Below are 21,661 nucleotides of genomic sequence, written 5' to 3' on the forward strand. Positions count from 1 at the left end.
GTTACATTGTATAGAAGGAAGGAATGTGGTATTGAGATATGCTTACAGTGATAAGAAAGCTCAGCAGGTGTCCTCCTAAAATGCAGACAACCAGACTCCTTAGAGCAATCAGGTGAAAATCACTATGTTAAGTCAAGCCAGATAAGGGGAGAAAACATTACCATCTCAAAAACAGGCCGGCAACTGAAGGCCAGGCATTGTCTGTGAAGCATCAGGTAGATTGTGAACCTGGATTACCCACTCCAGTGGGGAAACAGGGGAGGGTCCTGTCATCAAAAAGTATATAAACTGTGTTTTTGGAACTAGTAGGTGCGCTCTCCTGCTTGTGGGGCGCCCGCCATTGCAATCGCGAATAAATTACTACTTCACTGAGATCCTCGCCTGAGCCTAAGTTATTGGCTACGGAGTGTTTCTCACAATAGGCTGTCTGCTCCTCGCAGACTGAACCAAGTTGTGGAGTTCAGCCCTTGGTGCTGGCTTTTTCGCATGCACAGGAGAAGGTTGGGCCATTTGTTTTTGGCATCTTGGGTGTTGGGGTAAGACTGGCACTCTAGGAAATGCCCTCAGGGAAACGCAACTCAGGATCAGACTGATGCTTGGACTGGAGGACCAAATGCTCATTCAAAGCTCTTTTTGTCCAAGAACACATCTTCCTTCTGCAATAAACTGGAGCAGCTGGTGGCATCAGCTGGACTCCTTCTGGGCAGTCGGGCATGGTGACACAGGTTTAGGTCAGCCTCCTGACCCAGCTTCTCAAAGCTGAACACCTCATTTGTCACTGAGAAATGATGCATCTGAATGAAAGAAATGCGGTTCTTCAAACAACATGCTCCACGTCATCACCAGGCTGTGGTGATTTGGGCTGTGGGTTGGGGTTGCCCCACGTGAATCTAGAAGAGCAGTGTGCATCTCTGTCCTCACCAGGCCTGCTGCCCTGGCCACCACACTCTCTGCCTTGCTTCTCACATTCCCCTGGAATCCTGACTGTTTCCAGCTCTTTCTGCTCACAGAAAGGAGATTTTTAGTCCAGAATCTGTAATGAGGTCCTAGGAAGACCACAGATGCAAACCCTGCTCACTAAGCCAAAGGAGACTGAATACCTGACAGCGAGGACTTGGAAGAGAACCTTAGGGAGTCTCCAAAAGCAAGGAGACTGTGAGCATCTGTGAAGTGGGGGATAGGGAGGGATGACTTGAGCAGTCTCTCTGTGCCTTGGCTTCCGCATGCTGTCACCACTGGAGAGTGTCACCAGCACAATGCTTTGAGCTGGGCTGAGAAAACAAAAGCACATTAATCGAGGACAATCTTCTCTCCATTTCCCAAATCACTGGCTATCACCACGTTGACTTAATTAATTGTTAACATCTATGTAATTAAGCAGTAACATAAATGATTCCCTCTTGGTGCTGATGAAGATAATGAATAACAATCATGGTTGCTTTGTTTCACAGCACTAATCTGTTTTGAAATATACACTGATTTTATTTTGATTAGGACTAAACCTAGTTTCCACTCTGCAAATAAACCTCTCTGATTTCAACAAATTGCTGTTGGCATTTACATTATGATAATCAGCTCAGAACCCATCTGATCGGCTGCTTTCTAGCTGTGTCATTTACTTACTTCTTAGTCCACTATAATTACGATGTACTTCTGCATATTTAATTATGGCCTGCATTCTTCTTTGCTTGGTGATTCACATTTCCCATCACCATCATTACACACGACATACTCCGGGTCTCGGCAAGCCCCGTGCTGGCTCATGCAGGTTCGTTCTCAGGGGCTGACTTCCCACCAGTGCCTCTGACAGGGCCCCAGGCAGCCCAGTGGGCTGCCTTTCCCCAGCAAAACTCAGCTTTGGGGGTCTGGCAAGAATGGAAATTAGTGAAGATTCCAACTGGCTATGTTTTTCACACTGTTTTTAGGGCAGAGTGCATAACTGGCAACACTGAGATATTTTTTCATCTCAGTATTGAATTCTTCATTTGAATTATTCACAACATTCAGTTCTGGCATTTTCTAAATGACACTTTTTCCTGTTTGAAATTACTTCTTTCTTCTGATTTAATTTTTATTTTGGTATTTTTTTAGCGGTAAAATACATCACCTTCAGCAATTCTGTTTTCCCACTTTCCATTTCAAATGATCACAAAAGACCATCTTTCCTTTTGAGCTGGAAGGCAGCTTATGTACAGACCTGCCCGAGAATCAAATAAGATTTTGGCCTAGCAAGTTTAACCAACATTTTCATGGTGTTCCTATGGCAATAAGTTTCAATCATTTCTTGTCATGGTACTTTTCCCCCTTCACCATAACCCAAACTATCCAACAAGCATTTTATTTCTAATGTTCAAAAATATGTCCAGTTCTCCAGGATCCGTGCTGGGAATGCTGCAGGCCTCAGACTGGGAGGAGGTGCTGGAGAGGATGCATTACCGCCGACTGCCTTATTTTGAGAACTGCACCATTTCTCTCCTTATTTTTTTTCCTCTCTTTTCTGCTCCTCTGCTCCTTCCCCAGACCTTGATCTAGCCCTCCCAATGACCACCAGCCCCACAGGGAAGCAGGGAAGCAGACAGCCTGGAGGGTCTCTGATCCCTCCTGACTGTGTTTGGGCACAGGATGGTTGCTGTCAAGAGTAAGTGGCTCTGTTGACTCCTGCTGAGCCCAACATCACGCTCTGAGTGCAGACTTGGTGCCGATGCCCTCAGGGAGGAGCTTCATGCTGTGGTGAAATGCAGCAATGCAGGGTGAAGAGCTCAGTAGGTGCAGAAAACCAATCCTGAGGCCAGGCAGGAAGAGCAGTCAGTGCCATGCTGGGGGAGCTGCAGCCCTGGCGAAACACAGACCTCCCCAGGCAGGTCACAGGAACAGTCATTACCACACAGCCATTTAAAAATGCCCTAGCCGGGGCACCTGGGTGCAGGAGAGAGTATCTTTGTCTGGAAACAAAAGGTCTGGGGTCTGCCACAGCTATCTCAGATTTCTGGAGGCAGTGCTGTGGTCTCATGTAACAAAGTCCACCAGCATTGCTGGAGCAGACCTTTCCTCTAAATGAAGACTGGGCTGTGGACTTAAGAACATTGTGTTTCATCCCCTAAATCAAGAAACCTAAAATTATCTTTGACATTAGTTTGATCAATCAGATTGTCCATACTGCCAAGGTAGACTTGTTTCTTCAGGGAACAGGATTAGACCCCTTTCTTTCAGAGATGGGCTTCTGGCAAATTTCGTTGTCTGAGGATCAAGCCCATAACTTGATCTACAGCTGCTCATTTACATGGACAGGATGGGAAACGAGGGGTGCTTTTTCTCAACAGTGGCAAAATCATCATTTTGTCTCCCCACCAGTAGATCCAAAAGAGCTTTAAGACCAAAGCAGCACCATAATTCTCATTGTTCAGGTGCGGAAGCTGAGATGCCACACAGCACAATCTCTTGTCCATCACTGGGACTGATATCCTGTCTCTTTTCCAAAAGCACTACACAGAGAGCAGCATGCAGTCAGAGGAAGAATGGTTTCCACCCACTTAAATGTGCCTACTGTATCACTAGGAAGAATAGGTTAGACACTGTGATCAAAGTGAACAGCAGAGAGATGGGACGGTCATTCAAGCAGAAAGCCAAGTTCTATAATTTGAATCATTTATGGCCTGGGGCATGCAGAAGCAAGCTTAATGCATAGCGAGGGGCATCACAGAGAAAAAGAGGCTTTGAAAAATGCAAAGCCAAACTGCAAACATTCAAGGAAATCTGAACCCTTCACTTCAAAGCATTTAAAGTCATTGTTAAAGGGCTATTTCTAGAAAGGTTTCCATTCTGTCGCCTGTTGTGCACAATTTTTGTTTAACTCAAATTCCCTCTCAGACACAATTTTTTGATTTCATGCTTGAGCTCTGCTGCTGGTTCTGGGAGAAGAGGTGTTGTGTGTGTGAGCAGAGGATACCACGAGGTACTGCTGGAGTTGTAAGGGCAATACAAACACACCAGCCCTGTGGATGTGTACCAAAGCTGCTGCTCTCCATACCAGCCTTGTGTTCTTCAAAATACTGCAGCACTTTTCCACCTCTACACAGGGAAGCTGTATGCGAACTGTGGACACCACCAGCTCATCTCTGAGGCCAGGAAACCCAAGCATCTATGCCCAAGCTGTGAGCTCAATGACAGCAGGACAACAGCAATGCCAGCCAGAAGCTAACCAGAATTTGGGCTGAGCAGCCTAAGATCTGCCTGCATTCATCTGCATAGAAAAAAGGAAAAGAGAAAGAGCAGAGAACAAAAGGAGTTCACATTTCAGTAGCATCTTTTAATTTCTTATTGTTGTCAGCACAATAATTTCAGCACAATTGCATATCTTCAGCTTTGTTTTGGGGTCTAGCTCAAGAGATTTCAAGAACACAAAGCACTGTGGTTTTACTGGTAAGCTCAGGAAAGCAATATCTTACGGCTTTTATTTAACATATCCCAAGTAAACTCATTTCTGTTCTTCTGGAGCACACAGCATGGGAGGTGCAACTAGTCCCAGGCTTGGACTCATTGCAAGAACTGCAGAGGAAGATGTTCTGCACTCAGCCTTTATGGGTCTTCAATGCCTCTGGCTGTGGGTCTAGCTTGTGTTTCTTATGGCCAAACCAAACCTGGAAGTCTGAACCCTCTAAATTTACAGCTCTGAAATCTGGATTGGTACTCTCTTTTCAGTGGGTTTCTCTATGGAAATTTTAGATGAAATAATAGAGCAACCTGAGTCATAATCAGAAGTGCAATTTTCATGCATTTGGTGAAGCACTGTTTTGCATTCACACAGGCATTTTGCTATTAGCTCCAGCAAGGGTAAGACTGCAAAGCCCTCGTGCGCCAGAGCTCCCATGGCAGCCCTCTGCTCAGAGACAAAACCCATGGTACTGAAATCCCATCCCAGCTTCCCAACAGATGGCAATGGCGCAAGGTCTCTGCACAGCGGACAGGAACATTCCCAGCCTGCTGCATGGCCAGAGAAAGGGGCAGCTTTAAGCCCTTTGGCTGTCAGAATTAATCAAGCTTTAAAGCCAGTGACAAGCAGATTTTGCTGATTTAATGAATAATTCCAGCTCGTTTGGTCCATCTAATTCAAACTACTAGAACTGAATCTGAACTGACTGCTGACTGTCCCTGCTTATCTTTGTCAATAGCTTTAGATACAGGTCAATGCAGGTAATCAGTTTTCAAGGGACTCTTAAACATAGCAATACTTTCTGTTTGCATTAACTTTTTTGTTTGGAAATGCTTTCTTTCCCTCACTGTTTCCATAAGTATTTGGTATGTCTTTTTTCCTTGCAAAATTAATTTTCCTTTCTTTCTCATTGTGAAAGTGTTTTCTTCTATCTCCTAATTGAACCTCTAATAACATACATAAGAACCATGCCTTGCTAAGGCTCTCTTCTCACTGAAATAGTTTGTAACAGAGGGGAATGAGTTCTGTGAATATTCACTGTGCTTAAGACAACTCTGTGAGTGATCATGATTAAAGTGGTTATTGCTTGATCAGGAGAAAATGGTGAGCAAAGGACTTCAACAGCATCCAAGGAATGCTCTTTCACACCAGAAGTGCTGCCCATCCATTTTTTCCTGTGCATACAAACAGAAAACTACAAATGCAAGCCAAAGAGAATTTATAGACAGACATATGCTGCTTAGTTTATCAGATAAAAGATGTTTAGACCTCATCAACCTTCCACAGTGCAGAAGAGAAAAGTGATTATTTCTGACAAAGTAATGACATTTGACAGTTCTGTATACAGGTAAAACAGGTCTGAGACTACCAACACAGGCATCACATATGTAGCTGGAGCAGCAGTTTCAGAAAGTTTGGACTTCATAGAAAGCTCCAGATATGATGAGGCCCATACACAAATATTCCAGAGTCCCATGGTTCAATGTGTAGCATACTTAGGAGCACCAGTTCAGAGACATCACAGCTTCTCACTGAGCTGCCCCTACAGAAACACAAAGCAGGAACTTCTGCTACCAAATTTCTCACTCTTACCACTCCAGCAGGAAGAGAAGTCAAGCAAAGAGCCAGCATGTCCTTTTGTCTCTCCTGGGAGACATTATCCTTTATATTCTGTCCTGGGATTATAGATCTATTTTATGGAGAGCAGAATTCATTTTGTTCGTTCAGGTAGGTCATAGGATAGACATGCCAGCTCTGGACCGAAGACTAAGTCTCTTGGGAATCTTGTAAGTCTCTTGTAAACTTGCAGGCAATGATATATGAAGTAAAATGGGTACATAGGTACAACTTTCGCTGTAATGGAGGAGCTGGTGTATTTGGAATTATAAGAAATTATCTGTGTTGTACGTGGTCCGTAGCTTCTCAGAAACTCTGGAGCTGCATTTATCCAGCAAGACAAATAGTATGTATTTTCCTTGGATTTGAAATATAACGAGGATTTAAGAGCTCCATAGACTTGCAGGATGTCTTACGTATGCCACACAGGCTAGTAAGTCAGGGATTGTCTATCCTCATCAGTATGATTGATCTTAAGGTCACACTAGTCCTGAAAAATTCTTGACCTGACTGCAGGTAGCTGCCTCCAGGTAACTGTGGGATCTGCAGACTTCCCAGTAATGAGACCAGCTCTTCCCCATTCACGTGCCATCTCCATGCCTCTCTGCCATGGGTTTGGGGCACATCTGGACGTGTAGGTTTCATACAGAAGTCTTCCAGCAGTGATCCTTCAGCTTCCTCGATCTCACTGATAGTCCTGCGACATCCTGCCTCCTCTCCCTCATGCTGGTGAGTGCAGACCAGGCTGAAGCAAAGACAGTCCACAGATGAATTCAGAGCAAGGCTTCCAAAAAGGACTCGGGATAATGTACCTTTTAGAAACTGGTGGGGGGGGGGGGGAGGGGGGAGGGGGGTCTGGGAATATCTTTTGTGCAAGGAGCAATACCAATAAACTAAGTGATATATACTCAGGATACATGAGGATGACCTCAAATTCCAATTTTATGCATGGCAAAGGAGGACAGCTGTATCTGAAGACTGTGGTAACTTGAACTGGGGTTGCTATGGCTGTATTTGAGAAACAATAAAGTTTAGTAGGTTTGGAAGGGTATGAAGAGCCCAGAGTCCTGTGATAATCAAATAGGCTGTGAGCTCACTGGAGAGATGAATAACAGTCCACATGGATTTGTCAAGAACAAATATGTCAGGCCAATCTAATTTTCATTTATGACAGTGCAAAAGAAGAGAGGACAGAGAAGAAACAGCCAATGTTGTATATCTTGATTTTAGAAGGGGTTTTGACATTGTCTCCCATGACACTTTCATGAGCTAGAAAAATATCTTCTAGGTGAATATATTATTGGGTAGTTGCAAAACTGTATAGAAAATTATAGGTGGAGCAATCATTGACAGATTACTGTCAAAATGGGAAACTTACTGTATGGACTAAGCTTTCAGCACTTTTGTTAATGGTCCTGGTGATGGAAGAGAGAAAACACTTTTCAAGCCAGCCAACAACGTCATTCAGAAAGGACTGCCAGTATTTTGGATGACTAGGCTTACAACAGACTTGAACAATCCATAGCTGAGCCAGAGATGATCTGAAAAAAGGCACGGTACTCAATGGGGATAAATTAATCTGGGCAGGAACAGTCAGCCATATTAATTTAAGATGGGGAGCAACAGTCTGATGAGCAGGTCTGAAGGAAAGTTTCCAAGATTACTGTGAATCAGATGATCTAGAAGCATCAACATCACACGGATTGGCGAAGGCAAGCTCCACTCCACAGACTTAATGACGATCGGTGAGCCACGTCAAGGACTCTTCCATATTGCTTATCTTTTAGACTGTGGACACATGAAGTTAAGGTACATCCAGTCATCCTGCCCCTATGTATAATGCAGTATTGCTTAAAATGATGTATCCTCTATATAGCAGTGGCAAATTTAGCCTTGAACATATTGGGCCTCCTAGTACTTGTGTTTTGGTCTGCTCCTCTGTTTTCTGCTGCCATGGTACAATTTGCACCAAGTTTCTTCCTGAAACTTCAAGTCACATGCTATAGTCTCCAACTTCAGCAAGCACCAAACCATTCCCTTCCAGTCTTGGTACACTGCCAAATGCATGGGAGTGAAACCGGTTGGGTTCCTGAAAGAACCACCAGCGACAGTGTAACAAAAGGGATGTGTCCTCCTTTTCCAGGACAGACAAGTGACAGATGAATGGGCAAAATGAGTAGAAAAACAACTTCAAATGAGTGGAAAACCAACTGCAAAAAAAGATAATATTGGAAGGGAAGGGAAGGGAAGGGAAGGGAAGGCAAGGCAAGGCAAGGCAAGGCAAGGCAAGGCAAGGCAAGGCAAGGCAAGGCAAGGCAAGGCAAGGCAAGGCAAGGCAAGGGCTGGTGTGACTGTGGATCAAACCATCCAACTCTACCATGAGCTTGCTTTTGCCACCCACTCCTTTTCCAAAGCATATTGCTCTTGTGAGCGTAAGGGTGGAATCAACCTGGAGAACCAAGCAAGCTCCCACTAAAATCTCATCAGCTAAGAACTCTACTTTGCTGGTTATCGATTAAATAAACAAACCACGTCACACAAGGACAAGGTCCACTTCAGCAATAGCTCCCTCTTATCTCCACCGATACAGCATGAGGGCTGCCCTCAGTGCTTGCTCCCGGCAAGACCTGCCTTTCAAGAGACAGCAGTGGTGCAGGAAGCCAAACCAAGCCTTTCCAAACAAAATGTCGAGACAAACTTTTTCAGCTTCCTAGGCCTCTCCACATACACACGGAAAAGCCAGGAGTGCCAGAGCACTCAGATCCTCCCCATCCCTCCTGCTTACATTTTTTTTTTCCAATAAAATCTGATTAAAGCTGTGCAGGAGAGAAGCAGATGGCAGTTTTGACGTTAGGTGAAGATGGCTTAATCTCCATCTGTGCTGACATTTTCACATCTCCCTGTGAGCGCTGGCCCCCTGATAATCACCAATGCAGAGCTGGGGGGTTGAGGGTTGCCCTTTTGGGGAGGATTTGTCAGGAGAGAGGCTGGGAGCTGGCAGAAACTGGAAACGCACGCTGGCCCTTGCTGAAGAAACTGATAATTATTCAGCATCTCCATGATTGGTCTATCAACCTAATTAGCACCCCACACACCTAGGCATTGCTGAGCTTGAGCTTTCAAAAAAAAAAGCTGCTTCAGAAAGAAAAGGGCTGCTTCAGCACTGCTCCGATGGCACCAAGCACACTGCGCACTGCTGCGAAAAGGCAATTAGGGAACCTTCAGAGCAATGCTGGGGGAAAACGGGGCAACAAAAGCTGTTCAAAGCTTGAAGACAAGCTAATTACAAAGGAGTACGCCCAGGTATCTGTAACCCTGGGTACTGCTGTAAGTGTTTCTGTAAGTCAGAAGGATCTTGCAATTAAGTCAGTGGTGTATTTTCGGTTCAGCATCTGAGATAATACACAGCACTTTGGCATCGAAGGACAGTGTTCATCTGATAGGGCTCTTCCACAATGGGGCTGGCTGGGCAGAAATGTGTTTGCCACCTTTTCTACACCTGGGCTGAGCATGGAGGTGAACTTTGGTGCAGCTGCTCAGGGCATGTTGGGGGAACATGATAGCCTGTGAGCACATGGCACATAGGACCAGGAGATCCATGGCATCACGAGCCACTTGCTTACCTGAAGGAAGGGAAAACTGCCTGATATACCCCCATTCATCACCTCGGACAGGTTGACACTACTGAAAATGTAGAGTTCGATAACAACTCTTTAAAATGGCAAACTCATTAAATTCACATGAAGGTATAATACTAACAAAAGAGATGGCCTGCAGCAGTGCACCAACCCGGGTACTAGGAAACCTGCTTTTGGTGGGCTTGTGTGCCCACTTATATGTCAGCATGACTCAGGAAGGCTGTTCTCTACAAAGACTCTCCTAGGATTCATCCCAAGACTGCAAGATCTAAAGACAAGTCAGAGCTGCAAATTATTTCTCTAGACCCAGACTGCCTGACAGCACCAGGGTATTAGACCCAGGGCTTGACTGTGACTCTGTGGCTACTCATCTGAGACAGCCTTAAGAGAAAGCTTTAAGCCCAGGTTCCCCAGACACAGCAGGCACCAAGGCAGACTCCGGTGGGGGCATGGATGGGTATAGCATCAGATTGCTCATGGCTGCAGCTCCTGGGCTAAACAAAGCTTTGGATTTTGAGCAATACCAAGTCTTCTGAGCTTCTGTAGACTTTGGTAGGGATCCAGCATGCTCAGCTGTTGGCAGAAGGTGACTTAACACGATGAGGCGATACTTACTGCAGTCCCAGCTTTGCTGTATTACCATCCTATCCCATCCAGTGGCAACTTCACAAAGAAAACACCAGCAGCAGTCACTGTCCAGAGCACATTATGGTTCTTGATAGGAGTCCTAGGTCCATATATTTAGGAGGTTCCTCTGTTGATCATAAGATGTGAGTACAGGTCCCCATTGAACTGCAAAGCAGACTCAGGTCCTGAAGACACCCATGGCAGTGTCTTCTGATAGCACATGGCATTTGAGGCTTCTGGAGGTCTGTAAAATAACACGATCTGTGCAGACAGTTTTAGGATGCTTCCTGCGGCTGACTGACACCAAGATGAGCTACTGCATGGGGACCTTTCTTGGGCAAGCACAGCAATTTATAGTGCAATTGTACTGTTTAGTATTCTCCAGTTAGGGGTTGTGGCTTTGAGGCAGTGCATGAATTACTCGTTTCTCAACTTCACAGAGCATCCTTGAAATGCTACTTGTGCCATCTTGTGTTTTTCCTGCTCTAAATCAGTTTAAGTGTTTTGTTCTCTCTGGCACTTATTTTTATATACCTATCACACTCAAACACACACACAACCCCATATACACTGCATTTCTAGGCAGGTAAATGATTCTTCACTCTTTAGGAAGGCCAGCTCAGCTTAACATAGATATTAGGGGTTCTGACCCTCTGTGACTTGTTTACATCAGTCAAACAAAGAAAACATTCTGGTGACCACATCTCACACATTTTGCTAGTTATAATCAGGCCATATAGCCCGTTATCATGTAGATCTGAGAAAAGGTGTCTTTGTTGGGAGATTTGAAGACAGTTGAGAGGTTACTGTGAGGTGCTACTGCAATAAAACATGAGCATTTCATTCTCCTGTGAGACTGAGGCTTGTAATTTTTGCCCTGAATTCTGGGAACAATTCATTGCTAGGGATACCTGGGACTGTCTTATTTGGTTAAAATCCTTAATCAGAGTGAAATTTAGAAAACCCAAGGCTAGAAATAAATGAGCTAGAGATAAACCAGAGATTCATTCATGGCTTTAGTTCAAAGATCATCCACAACTAAATTTTTTCTAGCATCTTCTAGATTTAGACTACAGTCAACCAAGTTGATCACAATATCAGTGAGCAGCCTCCTGTTTTACTTTGAACATATTATTTGTCATTGTCAAGGAACCTGGATGAGCCATGCCCATCCTGCAGGGTGGCAGAGAGCTTCTCACAATATGCTTCTGTGCTTTGGCACCTGGCTGCTGCTTGACATCACATCAAATCCTCCTTGCTCCCCGCTCGGTGAGTGACACTTCATAATCTTGGGAACAATGCGTGGCAGCTAAAAATAGGTGTTTGCTGCATGAGTCCTCAGGTGCCAACCCACTTGTGATAAGCATCACGGGATTTGTGAATGCTTTGACAGATAACTGATGGCTGGCTGAACACTTGCAAATAGTAGATAAGCTGATCACAAGAAATCAGACCAAGGGCTTTGTCTAAGGAGATTTTGTGGTTGTTCTTCAGTACCTACTCAGCTTTATCTCTATTTTCACTTACGCTGATAGGTATGAGATGTCTTACACAACCACCTGCGACTCCCTCCTGCCTAGTTTGTCCAGCCCCATTGCAACATCATGCTTGTCCAGGACAGGTGTCAGCCCCAGGACATGGCCACTGGAAGGGGCTGTCTCTGTGCTCTCTGTTGACCTCCATGCAAGGTCCTCATTGTTAACTGCAGTTGGTTTCATCAGGCACTGAAGCTAACCAAGCGCCAGGCACTGCAGCAAGGGAGGAACATTCTCATTTCCTTCTGCTGGCTCCATGGCTGGAGTCATAAATACAAGCACAGCAGCTATCACAAACAGCCTGTACCCCTCTGGGGGAAGGTTTTGGCAAAATGACTTACAGTCTTGGAAGCAAAGATGGGCATCCTGGTACCAGTGGAGTTTGTGCCAATACTCCTGGTGATGTGGGAGAGATGCACAGAGCTGAAAAGCCAAAATGCAAGGATGGGAGGGAAAAAGAAGTGACTTTTTATTCCACAGCAATATTTCAGTTCTGATTCACAGCTGTGTTGGTTTTTTTTTCTCCCTGCTAGACACTTTGTCCCTTCTTTGCAAAAAACTATGGTCAGAATGAACTGTCTCCATGTGATAACAGAATAAAAGTAGTGACAAAGTATTGGGTGAGAATCTGTGCTGATTACAGCAGCCCCTTTTCACCCAATTCAGTCATCACTTTCCCGAAAATGATCTACTATAAAAAATGGCATGTTTGAACCTGGGGAGAAATTAGACACCTCTCTCCTCAGGCTGAACACAGTCTGCCAGGGTTGGAAAATAAAACAATGTGGATTTTTTTTCCTTCTTTTCTTTACAAAAAATATTCAAAAAGAAAGAATCTAAGACCAGATCCTGATTTTGGATCATGTCTTTTAGCTTCCTGTTTTTAGGCTCTACATAGGATTGTGGCTGATGGTTTGTGATTAAATGACAGCACAACTGTTGTAAAAGCACCCTTGATTCCCCCAGACTCCCACACTTCACTCAGCAGATATAAAGGCAGCAGCCTGGACCCATGGAATGGATGTAGCCTTCTGGAGAAACTCTCCCTTTGTACCCCAATGATTATTATTGCTGGAGGCCATAGTCTTGGTATTGACCTGGCAAAGCAAGATCTCATGATTTTGGTCTGAGATGATAATTGTTTGTTTTATCTGCAACAGCAATTGATTAAAAATTGCCTAAATTTCTTTTAGTTTTGCTGAAGTCTATGAAGAACAGGTAGTTATGCAGACTGAGCATTCTGACTATAAAATAAAGTGTGGGGTGCCAGTGTTCAGAAATAGGATACGATCAGCTGTACCAGACTGTAAGCACACACCGTGATGGCTGGTCAGTGGTCGCTTCAGGAGAGCAAAGCAAGCTTTAGAAAAAGCAAAGTGAACAGAAAAAAAAAAAAAGAAAAAAAAAAGAAAAAAAAAAGAATATTTGGAAACCAATGGAAAGAAGAAAATGTATAAAGAATGCCCAGAAAATGCATGAAAACAAATGCAAGCAGATGTTAATGAAGTTAATGAAATTTGGTTTAAGTAGACAATTTAGACTGTGAGCCTTAGTAGCACTGTAATTGGACTAATAATGATCACAATTTGTTATATTCTGGTTACACTGTTCAAACTGTAAATTGGAAAAACAACGAATTCTTGGCTTCACAGGTAAAGAATGTTCCCCATGCCTTCCCAAGCAAGAGCAGCAGCCCTTCTCCATTGCACCCATGGATTTCTGGATTCAACAACAGCTGTGGCAGCAGTCTGCTCTTAGTTTGTACCTTTCTCATTTCAGTATGGCACAATTCCTGTTCTCTTGCTTCAGATAAAGAAGGTAAGATCAAAAAATAAAATGAAGATGCAGCAATCAGATGCAGATGTTTATACCTCAGGCTCCATGGCCTGAATTTAGTGTAAGTTTGTAACAAGTTGCTGACTTCCTCACCAGTCCTCTGATTCCTGATTTATTATTTTTTATTTCATAACACTCCAGCACCCCTAGCTCCCAGGCATCACTTTGAACTCCAGCTACTGCTTTGTAAATGAGATTCCAGACTGGAAAAGAAAGCTTGAAAACAATGACCTGAGGCACCCCAAAGCCTCAGAGACAGGAAACCAAACACTAACAGACAGGATTGCTGGTGCTGCTATTTTAACTCTCCCTAGTTTTCCACACCATCTCCTTGCTGGGGCACCCAGCACACAGTGCCCAGGACAGACCCAGGACTGGCTCTGCCGCAGGAGCCACCACCCTGCTTGGAGACCAGCACTCTCCTGGAAGATGCAGCTGGTTTCAGTCCCTGAGAGGTGTTAGCAGGGAGAACTTTGCATCCCATTGCAATGTCCCCATCAGACCCGCCCTGGCAGGTAACCACCTTCCTTCTTTCTCCCCTTAGATAACTGCATCAGACTGCTCGATGCCTGCCTTCACCTCCAGAGAAAAGGGGTGGGGTAAATAGCAAATGGGAAAACACTGCTAAGTGGCTGTTTGCAGTCTTTTTGACAGCCTCTTTGGAGGCAGCATGCAGGAGGTTAATGAGCTTTGGCACATGAGCACCCCTGCTCAGAGAGATCCTGCTGCACACAGTGATGATGAGAAGTGCCTGGGGTCATCTGGAAAGGCAGACTTGTCTGAGTGATCCCACACCTGGATGCCAGCAGGAGTTGCTCTGCAGGCAGTGCTGAGCATCGCTGCAGTACAGAGGAGAGAGAGCAGCTTGGGAACACCCTGCCTGGTGTTTCTCATGCCTTAAACCTCTTTTTGTTCAGTAAATGAGGTTTTCACTGAGGATGTTAAAGTTGATGCTTTATAAATCTTAAGTCTCATTCACTCTGAAGTTATTGCCAGGAAATCAATGTGTCTTGGAGAGAGGTATACAACGAGCACATTGGGCTTGAGTAGAAAGACTTCAGGTAGGACAGAGGAGAGCTTGAAGAGACAATGAACGCGTCTCACTGTCACCGAGACCACAATGGTCTCCTGCACATGGAGATGCTGGCACTGTGTCCCTGAGTGACCGGGGAGCCCAGGAAGCCAGTCCAAGGCTTTCACAGCTCCTCTGTGATCAGGGGAAGCTGGAGCAGATTCGGTCTGCAGTGGAGTCAGACTCTGCTCTGATCAGGGGCTCTGCCCTGGTGGGGAGGTGAATTGGGATACCGTGGATGATGATAAGGATGGATATAACATCCATCCTGAACAGGCTGCCCAGGGTGATTGTGGAGTCTCCTTCTCTGGAGATATTCAAGGCCTATCTGGACGCCTACCTGGGCAACCTGCTCTAGGGAACCTGCTTTGGCAGGGGGATTGGACCCAATGATCTCTTGAGGTCCCTTCCAACCCCTACAGTTCTGTGATTCTGTGATTCTGTAATAAGGCAAAGGAAGATAAAACGTGCCCCCTATTTTTCTAATCATGTAGCTTCAGTGAATATAATTTATTCTAGATTTGCAAGTATGCTTATAAAGGAAACAGTTGGGGAAAGTTCTGCCAACTGCATCTTATAACGGATATTAGAAGAAATTTCTTTACTGCAAGGGCTGTGTGGCATTGGAATAGGCTGCCCAGGGAAGTAGTTGAGTCACCGTCGCTGGAGGTCGTCAAGAAATATGTAGATGTAGATCTTAGTAGCATGGTTTAGTGATGGACTTGTCAGTAAGTTAAGGGTTGTTAAGGGTTGGACTAGATGATCTTAGTCTTTTCCAACCTGAATGATTCTGTGATTCTATGATCTCAATCAGATTCAGGTAGTGGTGCTGCTCACAGAGAACATACCGGGACTCTGTGTCACAAGGGGAAAACATACTGGATTTCCTCTCCCCCCCCCCAAAAAAAAAAAAAAAAAGAGAGAGAGAGAGAGAGAAAACTGACCTAGAACCCGAGAACCTGATACAGCCTGGGCCGGTTCCAGCCCTGGCCCAGCAGCAGAGCGAAGGGCTTCCTCACCCCAGCCTGGTCCTGAGGCACGAGGGGTGCCCTGACCCGCAAGGCAGGACTTGGCTCTTTCCAAAACAAATGTGCTGACAGAAAGGCAAGCTGAATTATCTTGGGGAGTGCTCTACCCACATCAGCACCTCGCTCCTCGCCTGTCACAAGCTATTTACCTGCGTGGACTACACAGACCCGAGTAATTTGGCAGCTGAGACCAGACAAATGCCATGGGCTGGGAGTGGGAGAGCAGCAGTGGCTATGCAGCTGACAGCACGTTGTTTTGCAGGCAGCTGAGAGGACAGGAGGGCACAAACCCAGCCCTGGGTGTTTGTACAGCTGTAGCTCTAAGGGTGGGTTGGCTCCTGGCCTTCTCTGCCCTCAAATGCCTGTGCAGAGTCCATCTTTTTCTGCAGGTGGAAGGAGGTCGTTTGGAGTCATACTGCTCCAGCCAGGCCTGTCAGGGTGCTCTGAGCTGGGGCAGAGATCCAGATGAAGTAAGCATGGCTTTTTGCTGGATTTATGTAGTTCTTACCCTTTTTCCCCTCTCCACATACGCGTCCAGTTCCTCTGCTCAGCCACTCGGCACAGGCCTGAGGACATCCCTGCTCTGACCAAGGGAAAGCACCAACCCCCATGCTGCTGGATGGCTCCTGGGAACGGGGCTGAAAGCCGTTGTCTCTCGTGTGCTAATGGGCCTGGCTGTGCTTCCCAAAGCTGAGACGTGATGACACAGCCACAAACAAATCTTTATTGGCTGGTTTTGTTCTGAAGCTGAGGGACACGGTGGATTGCAAGAAGTGGTGGCATAGAAACCCTGGATCCCGCGGAGGCAAAGGCAAGAGGCCTGTGCACATTCAGTGGGACGGAGGCTGGGCCATCCTGGCCAGGGGCAGAGGCATAGTGCACTTGGCAAGCACGGGGCAGTGCCACACCATGACTTTTGTTGTCCGACAGCACGGTGGGCTCCTCTCACCGACACCTTGGATTGCATTCCTTCACCACCAGCCACACTGGGGCATGCCATCTGGGGCATGTCATGAGTCTATGGTGGCCTAAGGGAAGCTGTGGGTGGCCAGGCTGGCTGGATCAAAGCTCCACATAGCTTTGATACAGCCTCATAGAGAGCGTCAGTGGCTTACATGCGCAAAGTATTGGAAGAAGAAAACACATAGGGCAAGATATTCCTCAGCACATCTACCTCCAACCTCAAGTGATTTTTGCCTCAGGGACCTCCTCAAGGAGGCTGAGATTCTCTTTCATAAATTCATCTCACAATTTTTGACAGTGATGCTTTGATGTCTCCTTCAAGAGCCCCCAAACTACATCTCAATGTGCCAGTGTGGGGAATGAAACCTCGTTTCTCCAGGTGTGTGGTGAGCCCAGGAGGCTGATCTGTAGTCTTGTCTGCCCACCAGGATCTTGCCCAAGAATAAAGTTTATTCAAGCACTAGGAGAAATAAAGATTTTCTTCCTCAGTACCTTTACTGCAATACATTTATGCTAAAGTTTCATTGTTTGAACCTAATCTGAGCACCGCAAGCAAGAGACAAATCTGAGCATTAAGCCTCACCCCTGCAAAGGATAATTGAAATCAATGTAATTGTTGTCTCACCCTGACACTGGCACAGGTGCAGAGTGATACTGCTGAGTATCCTGATAATCAGTTAAAGTATTCTGGCAAAAGATACAGCCCAGGGATATTCTCCCTACACCAACTACTTTTAGTCGAGGTATCAGTATCAGGAGAATCAAGACAAGGTCAGGGTTTTATTTTGTTGTTTTTGTTGTTTGGGGGGAACACCCCCTGTGTTTGTAAGTCTCAATACTTTCTTAAGGTACTCTTCTGAACTCCACTCTCTTATTGAACAGTCACAGGGAAGCGGATTATCAGCCAGCTGCTCTTCTCTATCATTTTTTTTTTTTAATCTCGCTCCTTTTCCTCCAGCTCCTTGTGATTTTCAGGTCTTGTTGATCATTCAAGATGCATCTTTATTATTCCAGTATCTCTAGTCTGCTCTTGTTCAGACTTCAAATCCAGTGCCTGCAGCTCGCTAATTCTGTGCTCCCTCTCAGCAGACAGCTGACAAGTAGCAACTTGTTTTTTAAAGGCTGATGTTCATTTTGCTGATTCTGTCCCCTAGAAATTTCCTTTTTCTTCCAAAAACTTTGCAGTGTTTGTTTACATTCCAGCTCTCCTGGTGCACTCCTCTCCTTGCAGAAGGGATGGCAGATTGTAACTGACTTCAGGCAGCACCAGATCAGATGGTCTTGTTCACTCAGAGTTAGGCAGGAAGGGTGGCTTATTCCAGGAAGTTATTCAAAAAGGAAATATTTTCAGCAGTTTCTGGGAAGGAAACCAGAAAGTGAGAAGGCAAGAAGGTACGACCTGTACTTGTCCTTAAGCAAAAGCAGAGGATAAATGTATTTAGACTACTGTTTTTTTCTTATTTTTTTTCTTTAAAAAAAAAAAAAAGAAGAAAAAAGAAAAGAAAAACAAGGGACAACCTGAACAAAACAATTAATGAAGGATCGTTCATCAGGTAAAATGAAAAATAATAAGTTATTGTGTTTATTATGGGTACAGCTCAGTTCATATTGGAAATCAGGGCAGCCTGTGGTGCTGTCAGGCCAAATGACCCCTGAGGTCCCCCGGGACACTAAGCTTCATCGGGGTAGGGCTATGATGCACCACAGTTATATGCTGGCTTATCTTACCTGTACACAGGCCAGGCTAAGAGGGACCCTGTTCTCTCTTGCTGCCTAGTGGTAGCATTGCCATTTGACATGGTGCATAGTGATTTTAACATTTTTTTAAGTGCTAAATCTGTGTACTTTGTCTAGTTCTGCAGTGAAGACAGCTGTTTCTGTAGCAAGTCGTGCAACCTAAATGCTGAATTCCTGCTGCAGGCTGTCAAAGGCAGCATTTTGTGAAGACCTGTAGGAGCTGAATACATCTGTGGGACCACTGGAAGACTTAGCAGGAATTAAAGTATGTGGTGAAGCACTTGTCAAAAGGAGATGTTCAGAGTAGAACAGTAAGCATAGACAGCTCTATTTTTTGTGCTTTTCATGCATTAAAGCAGTGAAGAGCCATTCACATAGGTACTAGGAAAGATGGTCTGGAGTTCTGTATCTTTGCTATGACTTCTTCCCTTTTACCATGACTTCCTCCTTTTGTGTCTTTGTTCCCAGGTGCCTTCCAGGCAGGGTGTCCATGTCTTGTGCCCCAGGGTCACCAGAACCTGCCCAGCTCCAGCATTGGCCTCTTTTCCTCCAGCATGGCAGCAAATACAAAATATAAGCCAGCTCTCCCTTCTCATTCCCCATTGCTTCAGTGTCTTTTAGCTCTGCATGAAGAGATGACCTGCTAACTCTGACTTTCAGTATTTCAGCCTGGGGATGGCTGTTCACCAGACTGACCGACACAACCATTTCCCTCCCTGCTTCCATCAGGACTGGGCTTTGCTTCTTGCCTTCTCATCAGACAATGGTTCTGGTGAGCCCAGAAAAAGGTATGGACTCTCCCTATTGCTGAGTTTCTGGCTGAAATATGGGAACTGCCTCCTGCAGATGTGCTGTTGAGAGGTCTGGGTTTTCCAGGGCTTTGTCCAGTACCTAAAAAACACGGAGCTTTCTAGACTACAAGCACTCATATTCCTGTCCAGCTCTGTAGGACTCAGTTGCTTTGTGCTGGGCATGGGCTGGGTACAGATCTGCTGGTGCTGCATATTCTCACCCTAAGCCAACCGAAAGCATATTGCTCTCTGCTAGCTGCAGGGAAGGAGAAGCCTCTGAATGACTCGTGACTGCTGCTATGGCACTAATTTCATATTAGCCTGCTAATATGCCTAGCCACACATATTAAGGACTTTAAATGTGATGTATGTTATTAGTTCTGGTGTTAAATTATAAATTCGCTCTGACTTGTTGGAGGTGCTGTGGTATCTGCTCTCCGTCTGCATACAGAACTGTCCTGTTCCTCTTGCCACATCCCGCAGTGCTGCCAGACCTGCACCTGCAAAATGCTGGGGAGTTTGGCTGGGGGCTGGTCTGGGCAAGGACCTGAGTGTTGGGATGCTTACCTAGCTGGAGCACTGAAAACACCTCATATCAGAACCTGCTCTTTCTTGAGATCCCCCATGCCTATAGCTCAGGGGATAGCAGAGGCACAGCCTCAGGTGGCTTCCAGAGCTTCTGCTCATGTGGGAAGCCTGAACAGTGGTGCATAAGGACAGCGGACCCAAAAGTTCCCAGGTGTTCTGTGTCTCTGTGCTGGCTGATGTTTGCACTGAGTTCTGGGCAAAAATTCACGGTAGTATTAACCTGTCTGGGCTGAGGTCCTGCTATCGCCTCCGCATGCTGCTTTCCCTATCACTGGCTTGTGGTGGCCAGACGTCTGTGCTGAAGAAAGCAGGGAGATATTACTTCCTCAGCGGCCAGCCCCCATGGTTTGGATAGCAGCACACTCTTCAGAAGTCAGCATGCCATTTGTTCCCTATTACCACTGCCCAGGGAGGAAGGAGGCCAGTGACAAATACATTATACAGACCTATGTGAACGCTCTCAGGCTTTTATTAATATCTCCTGGCTAAGTTATTATTCTGCTCCTTTGATGATTTCTTCTATTCCATTTCTATCAGCATCTATGTCTGCCAGCCTGCTGCATTAATACACATGCTTCTGGCTCCTCGCCCCTTATTACTAATAGGAGCTCAGTGGGAGAAAGCAGGTTTGGTGGTTTCACTTTAGAGAAGCACACAGATTCTCCACATCGCAGCACCCCAGGGGGACAAGGGTTTGTTGGCTGACCCAAGTCTAAGGGATGTACGTGGGTATAACAGAAGCCACCTGCCGAGCCCTTTGTTGTCTCTGCACAAATGCCATGGGCTGTTTTCTGTGTTGTTGAACACATATAAGCATGAAACAAAAGCAGTCTGGGGAGATGAGAAGTGGGGAATGGTGGGTGGGTGTTGGGGGGGGGGGGGGTCTGCTCTGCTAGAAACACTGGACGAAAGTATTCAAAGGGAAGGCTCACAATGTCAGTAATTACTCTGCTACACCTCTGCTATTCAGTGTTTGATGTCCAGGCAGAGTCAGTTCACAATCCATTTACTGTGTCATCCTGCCTGCGCATGGGGGAATCCCATACTTCCAGGGAAGGTGATGGGTACACTAAGAAATCTACGTTTTAGCCCTGCTCTCTTGCTGGCCTGACATTCAGTCACTCCTCACAGTGCTTCTGCTCCCTTATTTAGCAGCAGAGTTAAGGATACTCATGATTTTTCACGCAGTGAGGTATTTAAGGGAGTCCTCACTGGCAGCACTTTGGTTTCTTTATGTCCTTTGAATGGCAAGTCTTATGTCCTGCGCGTGGTAACAACAGTGCTGCTCGGGCATTCATGGCTCAGGTGCCCTCAGTAAGGCATTACTTAATTGCTTCTAACACTATGTAGTTGGAAGTTTTCTTCTCCTCCTAAACAAGAAGAGTTTAAGCTCTGCAGCAGCCAAGAGGCACCTACAGACACAGCCAAAGCCCTGCAGCCTCTCCCCAGCCTTCTCTCGCACCTGGCAGCTGCACCCCGTGTGTTTTACAGCTCACCACCCTGAGACTGCCGGAGTGTTTTAAGCCAAGCAGTTGAAAACACAGCAGAATTCCTAAATTCTTCAGGGAACTGGGAAACTGGCCAAGCGAAAACCACTTACGCAGCCCTTCTCAGAGCTGCCTGCAAGGAGGCAATAGTCGATATTTGTGGTCTGTCAGTGCCCCACTGGCCTTCTGCCCGTGGCACCGCGAGCACTCATTTGTACAGCAGAGCTCTGGCTGATCCTCCTGCCTGATGGAGAAGCTCCCTAGCTCCCTTTATTTCAGGGGCCGGGCTGTGCCACGGAAACAGAGATTTGTA

General features: G+C 45.8%; 1 long non-coding RNA gene across 2 annotated transcripts; it reads left to right on the plus strand.

The window, feature by feature from the left end:
• Positions 1-17,420: 17,420 nt before the first annotated feature.
• On the plus strand, positions 17,421-20,132 carry LOC308178789. Of its 2 annotated transcripts, none has more exons than XR_013939969.1 (5): positions 17,421-17,516; positions 17,949-18,137; positions 18,233-18,298; positions 18,600-18,747; positions 18,951-20,132. It is a non-coding gene; the product is annotated as an uncharacterized lncRNA (long non-coding RNA). The 2 variants fall into 2 exon arrangements; XR_013939970.1 differs by having other exon boundaries at positions 17,456-17,593.
• The last annotated feature ends 1,529 nt before the right edge of the window (positions 20,133-21,661 follow it).

The sequence above is a fragment of the Anser brachyrhynchus genome (assembly GCF_964034855.1).
Source record: "Anser brachyrhynchus genome assembly, chromosome: 16".
NCBI lineage: Eukaryota > Metazoa > Chordata > Aves > Anseriformes > Anatidae > Anser > Anser brachyrhynchus.